Source organism: Pseudophryne corroboree, chromosome 10, assembly GCF_028390025.1.
Source record: "Pseudophryne corroboree isolate aPseCor3 chromosome 10, aPseCor3.hap2, whole genome shotgun sequence".
Classification (NCBI taxonomy): Eukaryota; Metazoa; Chordata; class Amphibia; order Anura; family Myobatrachidae; genus Pseudophryne; species Pseudophryne corroboree.
Window position 1 is genome coordinate 219,464,899 of NC_086453.1, and position 16,895 is coordinate 219,481,793.

At 45.2% G+C, this 16,895-nt stretch overlaps 1 protein-coding gene across 4 annotated transcripts in view; it reads left to right on the top strand.

Annotated features, from left to right (window-relative positions):
* Nucleotides 1-16,895, top strand: part of PLCH2 (phospholipase C eta 2) — a 1,361,647-nt gene that overhangs the window by 781,688 nt on the left and 563,064 nt on the right. The gene's annotated exons all lie outside the window — the stretch shown is intronic.

Genomic DNA, 16,895 nt, shown 5'->3' on the forward strand with positions numbered 1-16,895 from the left:
AGCGCGTGTTCTCAGTATACTTAGGCATTGTGCCATATTCCGGGAAAATGGCGTGATTTCCGTAGTGTGTATGCACACATTTCCAGAAACATGGCACCTGCACCATGTTTGGTGAGATGTGCAGCATAGACATCCAGAAACATGGTGGTTTTTCCGTGTTCCCAGTGATATCTGTGGCACCAATGGAGAGTATTATATTGTGAATAGCTGCAGAGAGTGCGGATACAGGGGCTCATGTGCATCACATACAAAGCACCCATTATAGATTCACCTATACACCCTGCCTGCATGAAAAGGTCACAGCACTACTTATTTACAACTCTTCAGCTATGGTAGTAATGCTTAATGTGAAAACATGCAAGATCCATCAGGCCAAAATGTATAGGTGTAGATCATGCTTAAGCAATTTCAGACAGCATACTGCAGACTTTCATTTGTACTTCTGTCAGAAGATATTTCATTCCTATAAGATCTGACATTAAACTGTAAGGCCCGTGTCTCATTGTCTGGGACATATGTTTTGTACTTAGTGACAAATTTGTGTTAAACTTGAATATAATTTGTGTTAAACTTGAATATAATTGACGGTAAAATGACATATAGAAACAATAAGCAACATATAGATTAGTATTTCTTAAGATTTGTTAATGCGACAGAATGCATGTACGATATGCTGTATATCAGTACCGTACTACACTCCCTGAACGGCCGGAAGGCTCGCCCTGGAAATTGTGTAGCGCTCCTCACTCCCCGAAGGAGTGGGCAAGTCTCCTGGAGCCAGGTGAAGTTAGCGCACCCAGCCGGTGGTGATGCAATTCATGCTGAATTGCTTCAGCATATCCACACCCCTGCTGTATACTGCTGGTAATCTCAGTACAGCATAATGGGGGGCCTGGTCATTACGACACTATCCCACAGCCAGGCCCCCCTGCACAGCCCCCTTTTACTGCATCACCCCCCCCCCCCCCCCCTCCAAAAAAATCAAAAACCTGGAGGGGCCAACCTGAAAGTTGGCATCCATGCTATACAGCTTTTCTGACATCATGATATCAAGTGCACTTCAAAGAAGAGGAAGCACGGGGTAGGAGCAGGACCACCAGATTTAAGGTTCGATTTTGAGATCATATTTATTAATTTAAAGAATCAACTGAAATTGATTGTATTTGATTTTCTAAATCCCTTCAAAAATCTCACATTTACTAATCTATTTTTTCAATCAAATTCAATGTTTATTCATGCATGAAAGGGATTTTGTTTTGAGATTTTGAAGTCACTTCTCAAATGGAACCTCAAATCTCCATTTAATTCCCCAGAAAAATGTAATGCAAATTCGAACAGAAACTCCTCCTTGCTTCGTTTTGGTCCAAATGTATCACATGTACACTAATTAAAGGGGAAGCTCTCTCTTTACACTGTTTTATACATGAAAACCTAGCTGATAATTAAAAAATGTTTTTATTTTTTTTTATACTTACAGCTGAAATAGTTGGCAGTAGGCTTAGCCCTAATCTGCCTTCCACTTTCTGTGCTCACAGTCAGTTGTTGGTAACAAAAGCTCTACCTGCTCCCTTTTAATTGCATAATCTAAGGGGAGTGGTTTATTTAATGTGTGATTATGCAATATACGCCAGCAGACCACAATATCGGACACTTTTGCCAAATGGTATAATTATTTATTTTTAATAGACTAAAGGTGCATTCTGTCATGGATTGGGTGGCTAAATGTGCCTCTTTATACTTATGCTCAGCAGGAGTTTGATGACTTGTCAACGGAGTCAGAAGCCAGGAGTAACAGGGTTGATTTGCTGAGGATGTAGGCATCATGGCATGAACCAGTATAGCTAGTAACAACACTCATGAATTTAAGTTTCACTATATCATCTGACAAAAGAGTCAGATTTTGTGCTATGCTGCTATCTATTGCACATTCATGGGTATCATTTGTATAAAAATGTGCAGTATTCAACTCACGAAGCTGCTGATGTTGCTCTGATTAATGTTCCTGGGGTCTCTCAGTCAGGTGGTGATTTGCTTACTGAAGGTAGGTGCACAACATAGCATAACCTTGGACAGCCATTATTCTAACAGCCACACTGCTCCAAATGCTTTTGGGTAAGTCGTCACAATAAATTTCATACCAGTAGAATGGTGTTTAGAAGCACAAATTGAATGTCTAACATGATTCAATTCATTTGGGGATTTGAAGTTTGATTTAGAGTTCGATTTCAAATTGGCTTTTAGTAAAGGAGGGTATCTTATAGTCGACTATGGGAAAAATATATGTTTTTCAGAAATTTGATTTTGAGAGGGATTTGAGTTGAATTCGATTTTAGAATCGATTTGACATTCAATTTTGCCTTTAGTAAATCTCTTCAATGGAAATCGAATGGACATCGAATGCCAAATCCCTAAAAAATCAAGATCGAACTTTAGTAAATTTTGCCCCAGGTGCCTCTCTAGGCAACCCATAAGCAGAGCAGAGGTAGACCAAGGCAACAGCAGCTGTGCTGCCTCTTCGCCCTTGTGACCAGGGAGCTACAGCGGATGCGCTGTCCTTGTTATGGCTCTGCAGTAGATAAAATTAGGAATTTAATTAAACCTACAGAGCAAACATAAAAAGATATCCATGATTCATAGCCTCCAGAAATAATGGTAGTATGTGCTAAGACTAAGCTATCAAGTGTGAATAAAAAATAAGCTCTTTAAATGTAAAATAGTGGTTTGACTAAGTATCAGAGTTCAGGCTACATTAGGGGGTAACTTTAAACATCAAGGGGCTGATTCAGAATTGGGAACAAAGCAAAAATAAAAATCAGCAACTTTGCAAGTGGGCAAACCATGGGCATAATTCAGACCTGATCGCTCGCTAGGGTTTTTTTGCACTGCTGCGATCAGATAGTCGCCGCCTACAGAGGGAGTGTATTTTAGCTGTGCAAGTGTGCGAACGTATGTGTAGCAGAGCTGTACAAACAGAATTTGTGCAGTCTCTATGCAGCCCAGGACTTACTCAGCCGCTGCGATCACTTCAGCCTGTCTGGGACCGGAGTTGATGTCAGGAACCCTCCCTGCAAATGCTTGGACACGCCTGCGTTTTTCCAAACACTCCCAGAAAACAGTCAGTTGCCACCCACAAACGCCTTCTTCCTGTCAGTCTCCTTGCGATCGCCCGTGTAAATGGATCCGTTGCACAAACCCATTGCTGAGCGGCAATCCGCTTTGTAACCGTGCAATTCACCTGCGCATTGCGGTGCATACGCATGCGCAGGTTGGACCTGATCGCCTACTGTGCGAAAATGCAGCAGCGATCAGATCTAAATTACCCCCTATGGTTTTTTTTGCAAGCAGTGTAAATACTGGCTGCTTTTGCATGTAGCAAAGAGTAAGTGGGGTAAGGTGTAAGTGGATCTTATCGCAAGCTTTTGTGATGTAGGTAAGTTGAATGCAGAATAATGCAGCAGGTAGCCAACAGTGCTTTATTTCTGCTGGAACGTACAGAACTATAGTTTGGACAATGCTCTTAGTTATTTAGGAGCATATTTATAACAATATGAATTTTAATGGCAGATCTGCTACATATTTTATGCCTAAACTTACAATGTGAACATGCCAGGAGACAGGCTCCAATAAGAGATCATCCCCGTGAAGTGCTGAAAGAAGAGTGCGCTATCAGTCTGCTTCTAATGTGCACGCGCAGCCGTCGGCCAGTGCATGTGTCATTAAGGGGACATAGAGAGGGATGATCCAACTATAGGCTAATGCCATCTTCAGATATCTTCAGAGCTATAGGGAGTCGGACTGAGCCTCGCAATGCAACACTTGGTAAATCTGATTTTATTTCAAGACCCAGACAAACCTATGGGGACTGCATTTTCAGTGGAAAATGGAGGGAAGACGGCACATATCGGAGGAATGGCCCTGCATGGTACATCTGGGGTATCTTTAATATTTGTGGGTATCCCGCAAAAATGGGTGTTTTTGGGGGATATCCCACTAATATTAATTGATAGATATACTTCTTAGTATTTAATGGGCCAAGATAAATATTAATGTCCTGTCAGCATTTGTCATATGTTATAGATAAATTGAGCCGGATTGAAGTATCCACAATGCTTTCTTGTAGCCTCATATCGCCCAGAGATATTAAATAATAAGCCCTTTTCCTTGTACTTTAACATAGAGTCCAGATTAAGTGCCAGGAGCTATGGGTTAACGTGTTGCAGATGCCGTGGTAAGGGAAGACGGCACTACTTACCGTAGATTTCTGCCCGAGCCTTAGGAGGGGTAAACAGAAATCCATGTAAAGAGCAGCCTGAGGGCTTATCACCAGCTGTCAGGGGCTGCAATTGAATAGAGCCGGCCACTGCTACAAGCGCGTGCCAATTAGCATGTCTTATTGAATCCAGACCATTGTATTTAAACAGGCTGGATTTACCTGGTATCCTCTTTGACAATATAGATTATTGATGTTTGTTACAGTCTCTGACTGTGAAGCTGCACATTATACAGTATACCAACCACTGCACCCCCTTCCCATACTTTCCCTTATGATAAATGACTGTGTCATCTGGGTATAGAAACAGAAAGGAACATAACTCATTAAGTCCAGATAATGAATTGTGGTTTGAATATCCATCAGCATATCTATAAAAAGATTAATGGTAAATACCATCTATCTATGCAAGGAAACTATTTGTAACTGGCCATTCAATCACTAGCAGTGAGAAAGGACCTACCCATCAGTGTAGATACCTTTGAGTCAGAACCCATTTGATCTTCACCCATCATCATCTAGAGATCTTAGGCAAAAAATGATATTTTATTTATATAAATGGATTTTCTAAATATACATGAGCTGGGGATTAACTTTAAATCAGCGAGATGAGGGTTTAGTGGATAAAGCCCACTATAGGCTAACCTCGCTTAGTGCCTTCTAGGAAGAAAAAACATTTTTTTTTTTACCAGCGCTCGCTGCTATGAACTATATGATAAATTAGGTCTCTGAACGGTTTATATAAAGGAATGTACATTTATTAAATAAACATATTAAAAAACAATTGTTAAAAAAATTATCGTTTCCACATATACACCTGCATACAGATGATGTTTAAGGAAGGGATATTCCGTCCGTGTTGGCTAGGATTCACTCTGATGGATTGAGGTACACTGGAAAGTACCTCATTAATCGGTTATTTGCATGTTCCGACGATTTGGCAGTGGGTTATTCTCAGTGATCGGCGTGCAGTAGGTCCACCTTGTAGGAAAACACAGAGTTCAACCGGTTTCAATTGTATCCACAGTGGGTTAGACACCAAGAAGCAGTTCCAAAGTTTAAGAGTGACCAAGTATGCCAGCATGAGTAGTAGATCCCAACAAGCAGGTAGATGTTGGGATCTACTCACCCAATATTTTCTCAATGCTTTGGTGACCAAGGCGCACTCAGAAATTATTTCAGCACCTCCAGCAATAATATATTATACTTTATAAACAAAGCAACTCTACCCTACTATCCTCCCCCACTAGCCTCTGGGCGGTATAAAGTATTTAATTTCTGACCTTTTCTGATCATACGTGCAGCCCCTATTGTCCGTCGTAATCGTATGCACATACCATGCGTAGTACGATTTTGAGTGTCATTTCCCTGGATTTTTTTTTTTTTTGTGGTGAGGCACACCATCGATCGTTTAACGACCCATCGTGTGTCCAGAGCCCCAAATCGTGTGTCCAGACTTGTCGGGGAAATTAAATGGAAATCGTGCCTGGAATCGGATTGGAGTCAGCATTTCTGAATATGCGTACAGTAGAAAAACTTCACTTTTGTCCAATGCCCCTTTTTTTATATTAGCTTTTAAAAATTCTCAGAATATACTGCCTGGTTTAGATTAAATTATGTTTTAAATTAATCATAGACGGTGTGATAAAGTACCAGCCAATCAGCTCCTAACTGCCATGTTACAGGCTTAGTTTGAAAAATGTCAGGGGCTGGTTGTTTGGTTAGTACTTTATCACCATGCAATTAATCACTTTTCAAGGCTTAGTTCACCTGACCTTATAGTGAGAAGGCATATATCCCAAGTGTCCTAATTTGGTGGTGAGGGAGTACTGCATGCTGTAGACGCATGACACAATGTAGTGGTGTTTTATTAGGAGAGGTAGGTGGCATCATAGCACAGTAGAGGTGCTATACAATGCCCGTTTTTTTTTTCGGCTGAAAAATGACCTGTGCGAAAACACAGTTAGCAGTTGTAATTTACAGCGGCTAATTAGACACCGGCCATATTCTCCCAGCTCATGTTAAGATGCCTGTTACCGGGAGCATGACCACTTCACAGACAGGGTGTGTCTGCTGAAAACCACTAGGCTGCTCCTTATCCTCGTCCGGTTCTCACCGATCACTCTTTCACTGACATACACAGCAGTGGCAGCAGAGGCTGAACTACCATAGGTGCAACAGGTGCATTGCACCAGGGCCCCTGAGGAATATGGGGCCCACTGCTGCCCAGACCAGCAATCAGTTCTCTCCTGAACCCCCCGCTGACCATTTTGAGCAATGTCTGATGAATGGCCTAGTGCAGAGAGCAGGGTTGGCCCCACTGTCTGAGGGACCTGCCCCTTAATTTAGGTGGGCAGGGTTGACCTTGCGTGTGCTGTACTGATAGAGGGGTCCTGCCAGCTATTAGTGCTGCTTACCAGAGCCACTTCTGCCTCGAACATACAGCTGCACATTTTTTCTGATTCTTGGCACCGCGGAGGACATTGTGCTTGTACCCCTGTCACCCACTGTCTCTCCCTATCACCCCCTTCCTCCCCCTACATTCTGCTGTCATCCTCTGTCTGCCATCATGTTACGTTGTCACCCTATGCCTCCCCCTGCCTTATGGTGCAACCCTTTTCCTGTCACCCACTGCAGTGTGGCATATTGTGAACTTGGGTTGGGGTGGAGGAGGGGGGCCCAAATTATATTTTTGCACCTGGGCCCACCACTCACAAGTTCCGCCACTGAGCGGCAGGGACGCAGCTCTGCATTGCAATGCTCTGCATTGCATTTCACATAGCTCCCAAATTCCCAGCCAGACTGGACCATGCAGTCCTGATCGTTACAGCAGAACAGAATTCTCAGATCGCAATTATCTCAGCAATATCTGGACAGATGAGAAGTATAGATACAGGTTTATCTAGGGAGCAGCACAGACAAGTAGAAAGATAGTAATAGATTTAGTAAAACATGCAGGCGGGCATGTACAATGGAATGAATGAAATTAAACTCATTTGAAGTTGGAAAACCTTCAGTAAAAGTTTCAGAAGTTTTGTTCTTCCTCTGCCTCCATGCTGTTTATGTTGCCAATCAGTGTATACTGGCCCTCATTCCGAGTTGTTCGCTCGGTATTTTTCATCGCATCGCAGTGAAAATCCGCTTAGTACGCATGCGCAATGTTCGCACTGCGACTGCGCCAAGTAACTTTACTATGAAGAAAGTATTTTTACTCACGGCTTTTTCTTCGCTCCGGCGAACGTAATGTGATTGACAGGAAATGGGTGTTACTGGGCGGAAACACGGCGTTTCAGGGGCGTGTGGCTGAAAACGCTACCGTTTCCGGAAAAAACGCAGGAGTGGCTGGAGAAACGGTGGGAGTGCCTGGGCGAACGCTGGGTGTGTTTGTGACGTCAACCAGGAACGACAAGCACTGAACTGATCGCACAGGCAGAGTAAGTCTGGAGCTACTCTGAAACTGCTAAGTAGTTAGTAATCGCAATATTGCGAATACATCGGTCGCAATTTTAAGAAGCTAAGATTCACTCCCAGTAGGCGGCGGCTTAGCGTGTGTAACTCTGCTAAATTCGCCTTGCGACCGATCAACTCGGAATGAGGGCCACTGTTATTGTGTATTGCATTCTTCCTAACTGCACTCTCACATCTTAATGTAGGGAGCAGACAAATGATGGCATTTTATTAAAAAGGCATCTTGCTAAGCTGTTACTGAATGCCCTTGGCTGTGCTACACTATTGATAGAAGGGGGTTATTCAGAGTTATTAGCAAACCAAAAAGGTTAGCAATTGGGCAAAACCATGTGCACTGCAGGTGGGGCAGATGTAACATGTGCACAGAGAGTTAGATTTGGGTGGGTTATACAGTATTGTTTCTGTGCAGGGTAAATACTGGCTGCTTTATTTTTACACTGCAATTTAGATTTCAGTATGAACACAGGGGGTAATTCCAAGTTGATCGCAGCAGGACATTTTTTAGCAGTTGGGCAAAACCATGTGCACTGCAGGGGGAGGCAGATATAACATTTGCAGAGAGAGTTAGATTTGGGTGGGTTATTTTGTTTCTGTGCAGGGTAAATACTGGCTGCTTTATTTTTACACACAATTTAGATTGCAGATTGAACTCACCACACCCAAATCTATCTCTCTCTCTGCACATGTTATATCTACCTCCCCTGCAGTGCACATGGGGGTTTATTTACTAATATTCGTGTTTTTGCCGTTTTTAAGAGTGTTTGAACTCGAATGGTATCGGGTGCATTTTACTGCAACTTTTTGAATCCTGATACGATCATTCACTAAGCTGCCGATTTTTGCACATTTGTTTTTTCCGATGTCGATATGATTCGTAATGTCAGGCAGTGTTTTACGGGAGTGATGAGTAAAACACTGCCTGACAAAACACAAGGAATCCTGGCCGGATCTGTGAGATCCGTGCAGGGCTTCATTGTGTACCTTAAAAATGTATTTTCATTGTTTTTAATTTTGAAAAACATTGCGTGGGGTCCCCTCTCCTAAGCATAACCAGCCTCGGGCTCTTTGAGCCGGTCCCGGTTGACAAAATATTGGGGGGAAAATGACAGCGGTTCCCCCATATTTAATCAACCAGCACCAGGCTCTGCGCCTGGTCCTGGTGCAAAAAATACGGGGAACAAAAAGAGTAGGTGTCCCCCGTATTTTTTGTACCAGCACCGGGCTCCACTAGCTGGACAGATAATGCCACAGCAGGGGGTCACTTTTATACAGCGCCCTGCGGCCGTGGCATTAAATACCCAACTAGTCACCCCTGGCCGGGGTACCCTGGAGGAGTGGGGACCCCTTCAATCAAGGGGTCCCCCCCCAGCCACCCAAGGGGCAGGGGTGAAGCCCGAGGCTGTCCCCCCCATCCAAGGGCTGCGAATGGGGGGCTGATAGCCTTGTTGAGAATGTAAGAATATTGTTTTTTGCAGAAAACTACAAGTCCCAGCAAGCCTCCCCCGCAAGCCGGTACTTGGAGAACCACAAGTACCAGCATGCAGGGGGGAATCGGGCCCGCTGGTACCTGTAGTTCTACTGCAAAAAAAATACTAAAAAAAAAACAGGACACAGACACCGTGAAAGTACAACTTTATTACATTCATTCCGACACACACGTACTTACCTATGTTGACACGCCGACTCTGGCCACGTCTTCGTCTGTCAATGTCTCCAAGTCGAATCCGGGGTACCTGAAAATAAAATTATACTCACCTAAAGCCAGTGTGTCCTGTTCTTTTTTTTGTAATCCACGTACTTGTAAAAAAAAAAAAACGGAAACCCGACCACGCACTGAAAGGGGTCCCATGTTTTCACATGGGACCCCTTTCCCCGACTGCCAGGACCCCGCCTGACTACTGTCAAAGAGGGTCCCTTCTGCCAATCAGGGAGCGCCACGTCGAGGCACCCTCCTGATTGGCTGTGTGCTCCTGTAGTGTCTGTCAGGCAGCACACGGCAGAGATACAGTACAATGTAGCGCCTATGCGCTACATTGTATCCAATGGTGGGAACTTTGCGGTCAGCGGTGAGGTTACTTTCGGTCAACCGCTGACCGCAAAGTTCCCACCATTGGATACAATGTAGCGCATAGGCGCTACATTGTATCTCTGCCGTGTGCTGCCTGACAGACACTACAGGAGCACACAGCCAATCAGGAGGGTGCCACGACGTGGCGCTCCCTGATTGGCAGAAGGGACCCTCTTTGACAGTAGTCAGGGGGGGTCCTGGCAGTCGGGGAAAGGGGTCCCATGTGAAAACATGGGACCCCTTTCAGTGCGTGGTCGGGTTTCCGTTTTTTTTTTTTGACAAGTACGTGGATTACAAAAAAAAAGAACAGGACACACTGGTTTTAGGTGAGTATAATATTATTTTCAGGTACCCCGGATTCGACTTGGAGACGTTGACAGACGAAGACGTGGCCAGAGTCGGCGTGTCAACATAGGTAAGTATGTGTGTGTCGGAATGAATGTAATAAAGTTGTACTTTCACGGTGTCTGTGTCCTGTTTTTTTTTTTGGTATTTTTGTTGCAGTAGAACTACAGGTACCAGCGGGCCCGTTTCCCCCCCGCATGCTGGTACTTGTGGTTCTCCAAGTACCGGCTTGCGGGGGAGGCTTGCTGGGACTTGTAGTTCTTCTGCAAAAAAACAATATTCTTACATTCTCAACAAGGCTATCAGCCCCCCATCCGCAGCCCTTGGATGGGGGGGGACAGCCTCGGGCTTCACCCCTGGCCCTTGGGTGGCTGGGGGGGGACACCTTGATTGAAGGGGTCCCCACTCCTCCAGGGTACCCCGGCCAGGGGTGACTAGTTGGGTATTTAATGCCACGGCCGCAGGGCGCTGTATAAAAGTGACCCCCGGCTGTGGCATTATCTGTACAGCTAGTGGAGCCCGGTGCTGGTACAAAAAATACGGGGGACCCCTACTCTTTTTGTCCTCCGTATTTTTTGCACCAGGGCCAGGCGCAGAGCCCGGTGCTGGTTGATGAAATATGGGGGAACCGCTGTCATTTTTTTTCCAATATTTTGTCAACCAGGACCGGCTCATAGAGCCCGAGGCTGGTTATGCTTAGGAGGGGGGACCCCACGCAATTTTTTTGTTTTGTTTTTACACTAAACACACCCTTTCCCATAGATAACCATGCACAGATGTCAGTGATCCGTGCATGGTTATCCAAACTCGACTGGAAAAAGCAGGTCTATTTTTTTGCTGCTTTTTTTAACGATTCGGAAAAAAATAGACCCGCACTTGAGCCCTCAGAGACTAACACCCAAATACGAATGAATAGTGAATTCCCGTATTCTATGAAATAACAGCCGCGTTTGACCGATGGTCTATTCTTTCGTATTTCTGAACGTTGTCATTCAAACCATTACGAATAGTCCAAACACTGCCGAGATTTGTGCTTAGTGAATTCCCGGATTGGGACTTAGAAAAAAAAACACAAATCGGCCAAACTCGGATTTTTAGTAAATACTGGCCATGGTTTTGCCCAATTGCTAACAAACTTGAAGCTGCGATCAACTCAGAATTACCCCCACACCCCTCTCAAATCTAATTCTCTCTGCACATGTGACATTTACCCCACCTGCAGTGAAGCATTGTTTTACCCAACTGCTAACCTTTTTGGTTTGCTAACAAACCCCCTAGATTCACTTTTTTTCTGAGGATAAAGTAGCAGATACATGAATGTACATCAGATAGGAATGTTGCCATGACGGCATAGACAGTGCAGAGGAAAATGCGGGCTGCTCAAATCAAGCGTTGTCTTTGGGGAATGACAGAAAGCGCCTTCTTTTGCTATATATAGACATACACACCTTTCCCAACATAATGGGGTATATTTACTAAGCTCCCGATTTTGACCGAGATGCCGTTTTTTCATCAAAGTGTCATCTCGGTCAATCTCGGTCATTTACTAAACACTAATCACGGCAGTGATGAGGGCATTCGTAATTTTTTTCTAGTTCAGGTAAAAAATTACGAATGAATACACCATCGGTCAAATTACGCCTGTTTAAGTATGAATCTCGGTCATTTACTAAGAAGTGCAAAGCAAAAAAACCCAAAACACTGCCGTGAAAAATTACAATTCGTAAAAAAGTCCTAAAAAAAAACAGACCTGCTTTTTTTATTCGTGATTTGAGATGCATGCAGGGATCCATGAGATCCGTGCATGTATATCAGTGGGAAGGGGTTGGAAAGTGCTTTTTTTTGCCAAAAAAAAATTGCGTGGGGTCCCCCCTCCTAAGCATAACCAGCCTCGGGCTCTTTGAGCCGATCCTGGTTGCAGAAATATGGGGAAAAAAATGACAGGGGTTCCCCCATATTTAAGCAACCAGCATCGGGCTCTGCGCCTGGTCCTGGTCCCAAAAATACGGGGGACAAAAAGAGTAGGGGTCCCCCGTATTTTTAAAACCAGCACCGGGCTCCACTAGCTGGACAGATAATGCCACAGCCGGGGGTCACTTTTATATAGCGCCCTGCGGCCGTGGCATCAAAAATCCAACTAGTCACCCCTGGCCGGGGTACCCTGGGGGAGTGGGGACCCCTTCAATCAAGGGGTCCCCCCCCCCCAGCCACCCAAGGGCCAGGGGTGAAGCCCGAGGCTGTCCCCCCCCATCCAATGGGCTGCGGATGGGAGGGCTGATAGCCTTTGTTGTAAAAGAAAAGATATTGTTTTTAGTAGCAGTACTACAAGTCCCAGCAAGCCTCCCCCGCATGCTTGTACTTGGAGAACCACAAGTACCAGCATGCGGCGGAAAAACGGGCCCGCTGGTACCTGTAGTACTACCACTAAAAAAATACCCAAAAAAACACAAGACACACACACCGTGAAAGTATAATTTTATTACATACATACACACATACATACATACTTACCTTATGTTCTCACGCAGGTCGGTCCTCTTCTCCAGTAGAATCCAAGGGGTACCTGTTGAAGAAATTCTACTCACCAGATCCAGTGGTCCAGGCTCCTCGGCAAATCCAGGGATAATCCACGTACTTGAATAAAACAAAAAAACGGCTGCCCGACCACGAACTGAAAGGTGACCCATGTTTGCACATGGGTCACCTTCCCACGAATGCCAGAAACCCACTCTGACTGATGTCTAAGTGGGTTTCTTCAGCCAATCAGGGAGCGCCACGTTGTAGCACCCTCCTGATCGGCTGTGTGCTCCTGTACTGACTGACAGGCAGCACACGGCAGTGTTACAATGTAGCGCCTATGCGCTCCATTGTAACCAATGATGGGAACTTTCTGCTCAGCGGTGACGTCACTTTAGGTCAACCGCAGGGCAGAAAGTTCCCATCATTGGTTACAATGTAGCGCATAGGCGCTACATTGTAACACTGCCGTGTGCTGCCTGTCAGTGAAGACAGGACCACACAGCTGATCAGGAGAGTGCTACAACGTGGCACTCCCTGATTGGCTGAAGAAACCAACTTAGCCAGAAGGCAAAGTGGGTTTCTGGCATTCGTGGGAAGGTGACCCATGTGCAAACATGGGTCACCTTTCAGTTCGTGGTCGTGACACCGTTTTTTTATTTTTAACAAGTACGTGGATTACACCTGGATTTCCCGAGGAGCCTGGACCACTGGATCTGGTGAGTATAATTTATTCAACAGGTACCCTTGGATTCTACTGGACAAGAGGACCGACCTGCGTGGGGCCATAGGTAAGTATGTATGTATGTGTGTATGTATGTAATAAAATTATACTTTCACGGTGTGTGTGTCTTGTGTTTTTTTGGGTATTTTTTTAGTGGTAGTACTACAGGTACCAGCGGGCCCGTTTTTCCGCCGCATGCTGGTACTTGTGGTTCTCCAAGTACCAGCATGCGGGGGAGGCTTGCTGGGACTTATAGTACTGCTACTAAAAACAATATCTTTTCATTATCACAAATGGCTATCAGCCTCCCCATCCGCAGCCCATTGGATGGGGGGGGACAGCCTCGGGCTTCACCCCTGGCCCTTGGGTGGCTGGGGGGGGGGGACCCCTTGATTGAAGGGGTCCCCACTCCCCCAGGGTACCCCGGCCAGGGGTGACTAGTTGGATTTTTGATGCCACGGCCGCAGGGCGCTATATAAAAGTGACCCCCGGCTGTGGCATTATCTGTCCAGCTAGTGGAGCCCGGTGCTGGTTTTAAAAATACGGGGGACCCCTACTCTTTTTGTCCCCCGTATTTTTGGAACCAGGACCAGGCGCAGAGCCCGATGCTGGTTGCTTAAATATGGGGGAACCCCTGTCATTTTTTCCCCCATATTTCTGCAACCAGGATCGGCTCAAAGAGCCCGAGGCTGGTTATGCTTAGGAGGGGGGACCCCACGCATTTTTTTTTGGGATTTTACATTGTTTAATTAAAAAAAAAAAAAATAAGAACCCCAGCACGGATCACACAGATCCGGCCGAGATTGATTGTAAAAAAAAACGGCAGTGTTTTGCTAATCACTGCCGTAAAAATAGGTAAAAAAAAACGAATGACATCGACATCGGAAGCAAAGAAAAATACGAATACGACAGCTTAGTAAATCCATCGTAATCAATTCAAAAAGTTGCAGTTTTACACTGTCGATGTCATTCGTGATTGAACTTTGACCTATTTTCGGAAATTACGAATCTTAGTAAATATACCCCAATGTGTCTGGTGATGTGGAAACAACACAGAGGGTAGTTATGTGTTCCTGTTGTCACTTCCCATTCTGATGCTACACAAATGTCTATTATTATGGCATTATGAGTTGAACAAGTGCAAAACTCTTATAATATACTTATTGAACTACGGTTAGTAAAACTTGATTTAGGTGAAAATGAAGAGGTTATCTTTTCATGTTATTTTATTTCCTACACTTTTCCTCCCCTTACCTCAGGTTTGCAGGTTTCACAGTATGATTACATGTAATAACAGAAACCTGGAACAAATAACATCTGTTTACAAACGTTTAATGGGGGTCATTCCGAGTTGATCGCTAGCTGCATTTGTTCGGAGCGCAGTGATCTGGCTTAAAAATGGCAGTTCTGCTCATGCGTATGTGACGCAATGCGCATGCGCGACATACTTGCACAACGAATGATGCAATTTTGTACAGGGTCTAGCGATGCATTTCAGTCGCACTGGTTGTCACAGAGTGACATGAAGTGGGCGTTTCTGGGTGGCAACTGACCGTTTTCAGGGAGTGTTCAGAAAAACGCAGGCGTGCCAGGAGAAACGCAGGTGTGGCTGGCCGAACGCTGGGTGGGTGTGTGACGTCAAATCCAAAACTGAATAGGCTGAAGTGATCGCAAGCACTGAGTAGGTTTTGAGCTACTCTGAAACTACTTAAAAATATTTTGCATGCGCTCTGCGATACAATCGTTCGCAATTCTGCTAAGCTAAAATACACTCCCAGTGGGCGGCGGCATAGCGTTTGCACGGCTGCTAAAAACTGCTAGCGAGCGATCAACTCGGAATGACTCCCAACGTGCTATAAAAATGTATATAAAATCCAGTGGTGGAACTAATGTGGGTGCAGGGGGTGTGGCTTTTAAGGGGGCCCATTAGTGAGCTGGCTTCTAAGGGGGCCCATTGGTAAGGTGGCCTCTAAGGGGCCCATTAGTGAGGTGGCTTTTTAGGGGGCCCATTGGTGTCCCAACAGTGCTAACTTTCCCCTTTCCAGGGCCCCTGCAACACCTACAGCACCTTATTTATTTATTTATTAACAGTTCCTTATATAGCGCAGCATATTCCGTTGCGCTTCATGGCCCCCAATATGCTGAGCAGAGTAATTCCTGAGGTGTGTGTGTCCAGAGCAGAGCAGAGGCCTGGGAGGTAATACAGCGTCATCGCTGGGTCCTTAAGTTCTGTTGCAAGACCTGGTAATGCACCGTTCCATCCCAGTCAATGTGTATGTGCCCTTGGGGATGATTCTGAGTTGGCTGCATCTGCAGACGCTTTTTCACATGGCCACGGATGTCTGCTTACTGCATTATGGTAATGTGTGAATACGCTAATGTATAGTAAAACTCTGTGTGACTGCATGTGGCAGCCTATCTCACCCACTCACTCTTCTTTCTTCCATAGCCAGTGTCGAACTGGAGCATGAAGGGCCCACCGGGGGTATGCAGTGGTAGGGGCCCATGATTAGACGTGTGGCCAGCCTCCAAAGAGGGTGTGGCCAGCCACACCAGAGGTTTGGCTAACCATTATAGATTACCTGGTCTGGACGCCTTGATAATTTGTATAGTAATTAGTGATGTGCACCAGAAATTTTTCGGGTCTTGTGTTTTGGTTTTGGATTCGGTTCCGCGGCCGTGTTTTGGATTCGGACGCATTTTGCCAAAACCTCCCTGAAATTTTTTTGTCGGATTCGGGTGTGTTTTGGATTTGGGTGTTTTTTTTCAAAAAACCCTCAAAAACAGCTTAAATCATAGAATTTGGGGGTCATTTTGATCCCATAGTATTATTAACCGCAATAACCATAATTTCCACTCATTTTCAGTCTATTCTGAACACCTCACACCTCACAATATTATTTTTAGTCCTAAAATTTGCACCGAGGTCGCTGGATGACTAAGCTAAGCGACCCAAGTGGCCGACACAAACACTTGGCCCATCTAGGAGTGGCACTGCAGTGTCAGACAGGATGGCACTTCAAAAAAATAGTCCCCAAACAGCACATGATGCAAAGAAAAAAAGAGGCGCAATGAGGTAGCTGTGTGATTAAGCTAAGCGACCCAAGTGGCCGACACAAACACCTGGCCCATCTAGGAGTGGCACTGCAGTGTCAGACAGGATGGCAGATTTAAAAAATAGTCCCCAAACAGCACATGATGCAAAGAAAAAAAGAGGTGCACCAAGGTCGCTGGATGGCTAAGCTAAGCGACCCAAGTGGGCGACACAAACACCTGGCTCATCTAGGAGTGGCACTGCAGTGTCAGGCAGGATGGCACTTCAAAAAAATAGTCCCTAAACAGCACACGATGCAAAGAAAAATGAAAGAAAAAGAGGTGCAAGATGGAATTGTCCTTGGGCCCTCCAACCCACCCTTATGTTGTATAAACAGGACATGCACACTTTAACAAACCCATCATTTCAGCGACAGGGTCTGCCACACAACTGTGACTGAAATGACTGG